This window comes from Paroedura picta, chromosome 3 (genome assembly GCF_049243985.1).
Source record: "Paroedura picta isolate Pp20150507F chromosome 3, Ppicta_v3.0, whole genome shotgun sequence".
Classification (NCBI taxonomy): Eukaryota; Metazoa; Chordata; class Lepidosauria; order Squamata; family Gekkonidae; genus Paroedura; species Paroedura picta.
In genome coordinates, this window is record NC_135371.1 from 48,742,319 (window position 1) to 48,750,545 (window position 8,227).

Genomic DNA, 8,227 nt, shown 5'->3' on the forward strand with positions numbered 1-8,227 from the left:
AGATCTGTTCTCTTTTCTTGGTCCAAATGGGAGTCTTTGCCTAACAGCCCATACTTCCATGCCAATGCCAGAGTACTGGCATCTGCATTAAACTGCTCTCTATCAAACTCTACCAGCATCAGGGCTAGACTCGGTATTAAGTCTTGAAGTCTCTTCCTGCTTAACTCACATTAACCAATCTTGGAGCAGCTTGTCAGCTTGTCTGGTTCAGTGGGGAATTAACCCTTCACAGTCCTTTACATATTTGTGCAGAACTTCTAAGCTTTAAAAAGTGCAGTCCACCATAGATGCCCTACTGTTCACCCTCTGAAGCTGCCACTTCCTCCAGGGGAGCTGATCTTTTAGTCTGGAGTTGTCATTCCAAGAGCGCTTCAGGCCCCACCTAAAGAGCCAGTTTGGCGTAGTGGTTAAGAGTGACAGCTTCTAAGCTGGGTTTGATTTTCTGCTTCACCTGCAGCCAGCTGGATCACCCTGGGCTAGTCACAGTCCTGTCAGAGCTCTCTCAGTCCCACCTACCTCATGGTATTTCTGTTGTGGGGAGAGGAAGGAGACACAATTGTAAGCCGCTTTGAGTAGACTTCTTTGAGTAGTGAAATGCAGGGTATAAAAATCAACTCTTCTTCTTTTAAAGATCAGTCATCCGACTCATCTAATTATTCACACCATATTTTAAGTTTATTCAGAATATTGATATATCTTCCCCAGCTCCACATACTCCAAGCCACAGATAAATCTTTCTAAAATTCTATCCATGGTTTTCCCATCTTCAAGTTGGCATCTCTGTCAACAGAAAAGGCTTTTTGCTCCTTACAGACTGTAATCCAGAAACAACTAGAGACAGTAAAAGAGGTAGTCTCCAGTGTTCTCCCACTTAGAAAATGAAAACTGTTCTATTGGGTCTGTTCATTCAATGTTCACAGGTAATCCAAATACTGTAGGAACTAAAAATCTTCAGATGCTTCTTTTCTTATGTGTACGTTGTTGAAGATATAAAACCAGTTTTTCTGGACCCATACGCTCTGAAAGAATATGGAATCCAGAAGTGGATGAGAGATGATTTAGTAACTAGAAAAATGTGCAGATGGATGAGTACTATTTTTCCTTCTGTGATGATAACAAATTCAAAATGGGATTGAATTTCATTCAGGTGATGGCTCTTGTCATAATTTTTCTTATGAGTTTCTTTGAGTTGTATAATCACTTGTATAATCTGGCTACAACATATCATCAGCATACTGAGAATTTTTATTATTATTATTATTATTATTGTTATTGTTATTGTTATTAAAATTTATTACGCGCCACTCCCGAGACTGGCTCATGGTAGTTTACAATTGTCCATGCTAAAAACCCCAATAAAATCCCATTAAAGTAATCCAAGGACACAAAAACATACAACAACAAACCCAACAACATGGCGGTAGTCCTCAATCTCCCATCCCTCCAATAAAACATTTAGTAAGGGGAGTGGAAAGAGGGGGCCATAATTAATGGATGGTCTTAACATTGCCTAGCACTAGGGGAACCTCAATCAGATCTTCCTCGCCACTCTAGCCTCAACCATAAACCTGGTGGAAGGGCTCTGTTTTGCAAATTTGCTTTTATAGCTGAGGTACACCATGGTTATAAGAAAGGTTTAGATGGTAGTTTTATTTAACTGTAAGCAAAATTTTCACTTGTGGAAAATTATTTAAAAGATGAGAACCAATATAACAACGCACATATTATTTCAGTGCTATGTACTGGTTAAGAGCAGTGGACTATAATCTGGAGAATCAAGTTTGATTCCTCATTCTTACACAAGAAGCCTTCTGGGTGACCTTGGGGTAGTCACACTCTCAGAACTCTCTCAGCCTCACCTGCCTCACAAGATGCCTGCTGTGGGGTGAAGAAGGGAATGTAGTTGTAAGCCACTTTGAAATTCCTTAAAGAAGAGAATAATTAGAGTATAAAAACCTACTCTTCATAACGTAAAAGACATGGATGATGGGGAAAAGTAGGTTTCATCCTGTGAAAGCTAGTCATAACTAACTTTTCCCATAGACTTATTCTAGCCTCCATCCCAGCAGCTAGCTACAAGGGGAGGTTTCTTATGGTCATTGATTGAATTTGAGTTAATTACTTCTGGTCATGTTTTACATAACTAAAGCAGATAAAAAGAATCTCCATTTCCATTGCTTGGTTACATGTATGTTTGAGAGAGAGAATAATATCTTTTATAGTCTATAGCAGGCTTTCTCAATTACAGTTTTGTGAAACCCTGGGGTTTCTTGACAGCCCTGGAAGGGTTTCCTGAATGAAGTGGGAGTTAATTAATTTTAATGCATTTTAAAAATGTGTTAAACATTTATTGGGTGATATGACCATACATGGTGATGTCTATCCATTCCTCTTGTGTCACAGGGTGGTAAGGCAGCCGCCATGCTGTCTGAAGCTCTGCCCATGCGGCTGGGAGTTCAATCCCGGCAGCCGGCTCAAGGTCAGTAAAATGAGTACCCAGCATTCTGGGGGGTAAAAGGGTAATAACTGGGGAAGGGAATCTTTGCTTTTGTTTTTTGTCTACCAAGTCCCCCCCCCACACACGTCATATTACATCTTTCTGTTTGTGTGAGTAGATGGAGACAACATTTCATGTAGTGGGAGTGTGTGCAGATTTCATCTCTATAAACATTGTACATGTCTTTTTCCTTATATTCAGCATGAATTTCGATTACTTCTCAAATGACTTCCCATTGAGCTCCATGGGACTTACTTCTGAGTAAGTATGCATAGGACTGCACATGCCTTAACTTTTCAAAGTACACTGACTGATGAGTTAGCCTTTTGGTGTAATACAGCGAGGATCTTGGACCACGTCTGTAAACATTGGAACTTAAGTGCTTTGAAGCAGAAAATAACATAAGTAGGTAATGACGTCTGGTACTAATCCTTTTATTGGATTATTTAGCTTAATGATAGTGCCTCATAAAATAAGTCCTAATGTTACAGCAATGTACATTGCAGTTTTTTTTCAGGTAACTTATTTTGGTCAGTTTCCTTCCTCTCCTTCTGAAATGATATACATAACTATTTTCATTATCTCCCTGGAACATCCCAGACAACAATGCAATGAGAAACACATTGCTGCACAATGTAGAAAGGGCACATAATGTAGCTACAGCAGTTATGCCATGAGAATCGAGACTGCCATATTTGGAGGGCAAGGAACTTACCCTCCTGTGTCTCAAGAATCAAGAATCACACCTTCCTCAAAAGAGTGCGAGTTGAGGCGCTCTAACGGAAGGGGTGGAATCCTTGATTATCTTTCTGAATGAGAACAATCCTTTCCAGCTTTATGATTCTAGTGCTTGACTAACTGATGAAATATAATGCAAAATAGCATTTTCCAAATAGTACTCACAATAGTATCTCATACCACCAGTATTGCACACAGACATATTTTCATTTCCTTTATTTTGTTATTGAATTGTCCTTTGGGCACTATGTGAAGAATAAGCAGAGCATTAACACTATTGGTTATGCTTCCTGGTGTGTGTGTATGTGTGTGTGTGTGCATGTGTGTTGGGGAGGTGGATTTGTGTAATTCACCAAATCATTGTTCTTGTCAATATTATTTGCATTTCTGTTCTGAGCCATTACAGAGCTGTGCCTTAGCTGCAATGTTCTGAATCAAGCCCACCTCCTGTAAAACTAGATGATTAATCATGTGTGAAAGAAAGAACTGGACTTGGTCACCCTCCAACCAGCTGAGGTATTTTTACTGAAGCACTGGAGAAAAGTGAGTGTTTATGTTGCAGTAGGTGTTATTCAGCTCTTAACAAACCAGTCATTTTTGGTTCTGGAAGTCCCTAACCCTAATTTTTTTTTAAGCCAACAGTCCAACAAGCTGTGTTGTCAACAATGAAGTGATTTTATGCTATCAAAGTGTACAAAAGTAATAAACCAGTAATGTCCCCCAACTCCTAATTCATGATTTTGCACCAAAAAATCATTATCCACAAGAAGTAAGAACACATTGAAATCTAGACAAGCAACCCATTGCCAACCACAGCAAAGGCGATTGTGCTGCCTGACATTAACAAGGTGTTCTGTGCCTGTAATACCATAAAGGGAAAACTTTAACTACGTGTCAGAACAAGGGGAGACGAAGTAGCAAGTTTCAGTGTTCCCTGCAGTATCTCTACATTCAATATCCTTCCTTGATATTTTCCTTTCTGTCGGGACTTCTTTAAATACACAAAGCCTTTTCTTTTCTTTTTGGTGGAATATTTTATAGTCACATCTACATGCCAAAGTCCAAACAAAATCTTCTCCTCATCCGTTGTGAACAGCTTGTGCATATTGAAATAGTGGCTGTTCTCAGTAAAAGGCATGGAAGTAGTGAAAGCTGGAGAAGACTGGGACCTCATTTCCACCTATTTCACCAAGAAAAACTATTTAAAAGCACCATTCAAGATTGTCATGAAAAGGATGCAGCGAATTTTTAGATATCCATAGGCTTGTAGCAAATATCTAGTCAAGGTGCTCCAGTACATTGCGACTGAGCGAGCTGACCCAGAAAGTGCAGCGGTTATTGTTGAACTGAAAATTTCACATCTGTTCTGAGAAAACATGGTGACTTGGTCTCTCCATGCCAGGTTTTACTTCTCCTTGATAGTGTTTCCATACAGATATCAGGCACAATTGAAATCCTTTCAATGCTAAAACCTAGGTAATGACGTATTTGCCTTCAGCAGATTGTAAGCAAAACATCTTGTGGGGAATTTATTTCATTATTATCTTGCAATTTAAGCATTTGCAAAAACAATTTGGCATGGTGAAAGTCTGAAGTTCTACAATAGATTACTGACATCTTTCACAAAGACTACTCAGGTACTTTTTGATTCAGCACCTGCTGAGTATAGTGAGGTTTTTTCAAATTAAGGAGGATTGTGCCAGAATGTCTGACATTAAAATCTGGGATAAATGGACAGAAGCTAAGAAAAAATATTTCAAAATGTATTTTTTTAAGTTTTAAAAGAGCCAGCAAATGTCTGCTGAGAAATACACATTTCCTGACTTTATACTCCTTTTGAAAGCTGCCATGTTTCTTTATCTTAAGATAGATACGGCTGAAGTGGCTCTGTTTGATAAAGACCAGCAAACATATTAGGAAAAGTACAGTGGGAGGTGAACATGATTGAAGAATCTTGCTGTGTGACAAACTGCAGACGTAACAGCCCTCTCAGGCACTTGTTACAAGCACATAAACACTTGCCGTTTCAAGATACGAGAGGAAGACCAATGCTGGAAACAGGCTAAGTCAGAGAACCTAGGTGACTGTTATTTATCATCACCTAATTAACTGTTAATTTGCCAGCCTTTGGGTTCAAGCACAATCCTAATTTATCACAAGCCACGATGACAGTGTCAAACCTAGGAGAAGCTCTCTAGAGCACTTTAGTCAGACACTCTTTTCATCAAGAGAAAAAATATTTGAAGAAATTCACATTGCTTGTTCAAAGACAGAGATAACAGGATTTTTGTAAACCCCTAAGAGTGTCACTGTGAGGCAAAGCACCTCTGTTTCCTTTCAAGGGTTAACATGAATACTAATAGGCCTTTTCCAGCTGGCAGACGTCAGTAATATTCAAGGTTAAAGTCAAGAATGCAACAATTCACTCTTCTTGGAAACTTGCAGCCCATGGGATGGGAGAGGGGAAGCAGTGGCCACTGGAGAGCAACAAAGGTGAACTTTGCCCCCCCCCCGCAGGGCCTTACGCTCTGTGGGTGAGAACCTGTTGGTCGTCCCCGGCCCGAAGGAAGCACGCCTAGCCTCAACCAGGGCCAGGGCCTTTTCGGTCCTGGCCCTACCTGGTGGAATGAGCTCCCGGGTGAGCTGCGGCCCTGCGGGATTTGTCAGCTTTCCTCAGGACCTATAAAACGGAGCTCTTCCACCAGGTCTATGGTTGAGGCTCGGGTCAGCAAATCAGGGACATCGCTTCCCCCCCCAGGAGTCGGAGTGTACGCTACTCCCCCATTCTTTCCTCTTCACCTCTTAGATAATTGGAGGAGGGATGGGATTTTTAGCCGTCATGTTAGTAGTTTGATGTTTTAATGGGAATTTTAATGGGGTAAGTTATACTACTACTACTACTACTACTACTACTACTACTACTACTACAACTACTACTACTACTACTACAACTACTACTACTACTACTACTACTACTAACAACTGGTGGCAGAGTGGCAGGGCAGCAGCTGGGGAGGAGGATAAGGAGGAGCTGCGGCCCAGTACCGACTGATCTACGGACTGGGACCGGTGTCCAGACCGGGGGTTGGGGACCGCTGATGTAGAGAACATTTAAGTCTCCTTCTTTGATTTTCAGACTTTAAAATGTGCCATCTAATGGCAAGATGTTGATTCATTAGATAGAAAGCTAGCTTCTTAGTTTTTCTCTGTTGCATGGCTTGTGTTGCTTAAAAGAAATGGTTTCTACCTCTATAAAATGTGTCCTTCAGCAATTTTTTACATTGTCTCTGTGAAAGTAGGCAGAAAATTTAGGAAATGGTTGGTGGCTAGAAAGGCAAATGAGTCCTCATTGTCAAAACAATAAGCTATCATAAGGTGACCAGCTATTAAGAAAAGTGGGACACGCCCATCTAAGCCAGTGCTGCATCACATGCAGGGGGGAGGCGTGGGTGCGTCCCTCTGCCCACCAGGATGAGTCCCGCCTGGCTTGGCCCAAGCCCACCTTGCCGGGATGGCCCTGGGGGATCCAGCCATCCTCTTCTGCACCGTTTCTCTCCTGCAGCCGTTCCCGAAGCCCACGGCCAGCTGCGCACTGCACGTCCCGCTCACCCCTCGGAATGGCCAAGGCAAGTGGCAACCTAATAGTATTTGGTGGACAGTTAGAGCTAATAATCACCCTCATAAAGCTATTGATAGCAGTCTATGAACAGAGTCTACTAATTCTAAGCAGAAGTAGCTTATTGTACAGAATTAAGATGTAGCCTGCAGCAGCCATCACTAAAGGATACAGTGTTCACATAGCATTTTCCAAGGAAAGTCCCCAGAGAAGATAAATACTAATAGGTACAAAATGTTAATCAGTATTATTACAGCAAGTTAATATTTTTGTAACACATTAAATCTGTGTTCCGCCCTAAAGTATTAACTATGGAGGTTATATACACCATTTTGATTAGACAGAAATAGTCCCATACTGGGCAAATCAGAATCCAAATTCCTGATCCTTAAAAAAAACTGGCCAGGAGTTTAGATCTTTCCATCTGACCCCGTCACAATGCCTTGTTCCTTCTGCATCCATTACTGCTGCCATTTAATGTACCAGGTAGGCATCCTTAAAGGACACTTGCACATTCACTTCCATACTATTTAAAGGCATTTAAAATAAAGATGCATTTGACTGAAATTATGATGGTAACAAAAGTCCAGGAACACCAGGAAGGGAGAAGCAGCAGTCGTCATTGGGCAGTTCAGAATTATCAAGATACTGAAAGAAGCTGATGGAGTCACTTCAAACCTCTGTATTATAGAGATTACAAATTTCAAGTGCTGCGCAGTCAACTCCATGCAGTTGGCTAGGCTTGACTTTTTTTTGTTTTTAGGAGGTGCCATCTTCTGCCACACACACCCAAGAACCTACTCATAAACCCTTGTGGAATATCATAAAACTGTCAGAAAAAATACATGGTATAGTCATGGTATAGTCATTGAATTGCATACATGTTTTGGTAGAATGGTCCTACCCCGGCCTGCAGGCCCTGTGCATTCCACCTTACTGAGTCTTTACAACACCTGGAGGGGCTTTTGTCTCTGTTCAACCACTGCCACTACATGACCTTTGTAGAAAATGCCCACTGGGAGAGTCAGGACTCCTAACTTCACTTCCAAACCTAGTCTCCATATCTCCTGCTATACAGAGTCTGGTTTCCATAGGAACACCTTATTGGTTAGTGTGCCACTAGGGGTTGTAGCCACTTGCCAACGGACTGCTCTCCTCTTCTTTCTGATGCTCCTTTTAAAATGCTGTGCCCAAGACAGTGAAAGTCTACGTGGTACAGAGATCTACTACCAAATCAAAAGTAACAAATTATTTATTAAAAAGAAAATGTTCACAAGCATACTTCTAGCACAGCACCAAATCAAGGAATTCAAAAGAAAAGGTTAAAACACAATTCCTTTGTCCCTCCCTCTATACATGTCCTATCAGTTGTTAAA

At 41.1% G+C, this 8,227-nt stretch overlaps 1 long non-coding RNA gene across 1 annotated transcript in view; it reads left to right on the plus strand.

Annotated features, from left to right (window-relative positions):
* The window catches only part of LOC143831101 (uncharacterized), a 32,505-nt gene extending 26,347 nt beyond the window's left edge, over window positions 1–6,158 (plus strand). The window contains exons 3-5 of the long non-coding RNA XR_013228714.1: window positions 2,404–2,479; window positions 2,699–3,778; window positions 5,102–6,158. This is a non-coding gene — a long non-coding RNA (uncharacterized LOC143831101). The remainder of the gene's footprint in view (window positions 1–2,403; window positions 2,480–2,698; window positions 3,779–5,101) is intronic.
* The last annotated feature ends 2,069 nt before the right edge of the window (window positions 6,159–8,227 follow it).